We start from the raw sequence: 3038 nt of genomic DNA on the forward strand, positions 1-3038 counted from the left end.
TATACAAGTGATTGATTAAATGTAGACCAGAACGGCCACGCTCACCTAAGACACTCATCACCACCAGGATGGCGAACAGCAAGACAGCGATGGCCCCCAGCAGGAGGCGGGTGGTAGTGTCTGGGGAGAAGAGAAAGGGTTCAGTTCCTGGCCCCCCACCCCCCACTCCTCTCCACAGCTGGTCCCCCCACCCCCGTCCTTACAGTGAGAAACTCTGGCGGGGGGGAAGGGGATGAGCCCTCCAGGTGATTCTGAAGCATGCAGAGGTCTGAAGGCGGCTGCTGCAGAGAACAGTCCGGATTCCGTGACACCCTGCATGAGACGCCGCCCTCCAGGGCTATGCCGGGCTATACACCTGTTCTCCTTCTGTGGCCATCAGAGTTTTCCAATCTTTCATCTCCTGCTGTTTCTCTACCTGGTCCCTGGTTTCGGCCACACGGGCTCCTTGAAATAACCCAGCCCATCGTCCCAGCCCTGCAGCTCGGTCTTTATCCCAAACTTCTCCTCCACCGCTACCTCTCGGAATCCTGCCCACCCCTACGCCTTCCACCCTCTTGAAAAACCCTCCCTGATCCTCTGGCTTCTCCCTTCTTTATTCTTCTTTATTTTTATTTCATGATTGTTACCATTTAAAATTTTTATTTCACATTTAATGAAAGAACCTTTAGACATAAGGTTCTTTTAAAGTTCTTTTTATTGTGATAAGATATACGTAACATGAAAGTTGCTGTTTTAACCATTTTTAAATGTACAATGAGTGGCATTAATCACATTCACGATATTGTATGACCATCCCCACTGTCCCTTTGCAAAACCTTTCCATCACCCCAAATAGAAATTCTGTACCAATTAATCATTAACTCCCATCTTCACCCTCCCTAGTCCCCGGCAACCCCTACTGTCAGAATTTCATTCCTTTTTATGGCCGAATAGTAGTCTATTGTACAAATGTATACATTGTATTTATCCATTCATCTGGCCATTGGCATTTGGATTGTTTCCACCTTTCAGCCATTTGTAAATAATGCTGCTATGAACGTTGGCATACAAGTATCTGAGTCCCTGTTTTCAGTTCTTTGGGGCATATACTGAGGAGCGGAATTGCTGGTTCGTGTGGTAATTCTGTGTTTAGTCTCCTGAGGACCCCCACACTGTTTCCCACAGCGGCTGCACCATTTCACATCCCACCGGCAACGTCCATGCACAAGTGTTCCAATCTCACCACTTCACCAACGCTTTTTAGTTTGCGTTTTTTTTTTTATAGCTGTCCTAGTAGTGAGAACTCCCTTTTTTGTTTTTATGTCCTTTTTTAAAAACTGGGGTTATGCATGAGCACAGGCAAAAGCAGGACCTCCACAGACCAGTGCTGGTCTGTACACTGTGACTCATCCAGTATCTAGAAATTTCCACAGCGATTTAACATGCTGTGCCCGACCTGCGTGATCATATTTCCAGTGATTCATTTGTACTTCGCAAAAGATGGGCAAGTGTTGGGTCTCTGAGACTGGTCCTCTGGGTTTCTTCCCCACCTCCACCCCCTTATCCACTATCTCTTTGCCTTTTTGCTCTATTTCCTGGAAGATTTTTTTTTCCAGCTTTATCTTCCTACCCTTCTGCTGAATTTTTCATCTCTACGATTATTATTTATTTTATTTTATTATTATTTATGCCTACAGCACCTCATCTTCCTAGGTGGTCTCCCATCCAAATACTAACCAGGCCTGATCCTGCTTAGTTTTGGAGATCAGACATCAGGCTTATTCAGGGCGCCATGGCCGTAGACCGTGGACCGTGGCTCCACTGGGGCGCGAAACCCAGGACCTTCTGTGTGTAAAGCAGATGTGCTAACCGCTACACTGTGGAAGGAACCACGTCCACTCTACAATTATTTTTAATCTCCAAGGTTTTTTGGCTTTGTCGCTGTTCTCTGCATAGTTCCCCTTAAAGCATCCTGTTATTTTAGTGATGCCATCCTTTCTCTCGTCTGAGGATATTACCAATAGGGGTTTGACGAGTGGGGGGCAGAAAGTTTATTCCTCTCCATATAGTCTCTCTTTCTTCCAACTCGCCTTTCTTTCGTCCCTTAACTTTGGTCTCTAACTTCCATGTTAGAGACTTTCCTTGGTTGTCTGGAGATCCTTGGTTACTTGCTCATGATTGAGACAGGAGCACGATGGACATCAGTGGAGTCTCTGAGAGGGTACAGACTGCCATCGCTGCGGCCAGGAGAAGCGGCCGGGAGGCCATCCTTGGCATTCGATGTGCAGATGTCACCCAAATTGCTCGTTCTCAAATGTGTGGGTGTCTAGAGACCTCCTCTCAGGAGACTTGCTTACTTGTAGGCTCTCGCCAGGGCTGGGAAGAAGTTGTACGGAATGGAAAGAGGATCTGGGGATCTAAATCCTTCCTAACGTGGTGTTCGCCCAGCCCTCCTGTTTAAAGCTCCATCATCACTCACTGCCAGGATGACTGGTGTCCCCATCCCTGGGCTTCAGGGATCCTGCGTGTGACTCAGGTGGCTCCTCAGCCAGTGGGGTCAGTTACCACTCATTATTTACTCCCCAGCTCCCAACTTTATTGCTATTGTCCTCTCTCCTGTTCTTGTGGCCTTTGTGGCTTTTTTAAACCCCTGAACTGTTTCATTAGTAGGCTTCGGAAGAGAAAGAAGATAAATGCACACATTCGGTCCGCCATCTTTACTTGCAAGTCCAACAAACATCTTGGAGTCCTTTCTATGAGCAAGGCTGATGCTGGCAAGTGACCAGGAGTCCAGAGGAGGGTGGGTGGCCCTAGGCGCGGTGAGAGCAGAGCCTCACGCCTGCTCCCTGAGGGCTGGGCTCTTTCCGTGTCTGCTTCACGGTCCTCAGTGGCAGTTTGTCTTAAGGTGGATCCCCCTTGAGCTGCATGACACTGCCTGTGACAGGGGCACTGTAGGTATCCTGCCTTTCTTTTCTGTACATGCGACTCAGTCCTCTTCTATAATACTGGCTCTGTACCCCCTTGTGCACAGAGGACGAGAGCATGGTGTCTTAAGCCAC

Source organism: Pteropus vampyrus, unplaced genomic scaffold, assembly GCF_000151845.1.
Source record: "Pteropus vampyrus isolate Shadow unplaced genomic scaffold, Pvam_2.0 Scaffold48, whole genome shotgun sequence".
Lineage (NCBI taxonomy): Eukaryota > Metazoa > Chordata > Mammalia > Chiroptera > Pteropodidae > Pteropus > Pteropus vampyrus.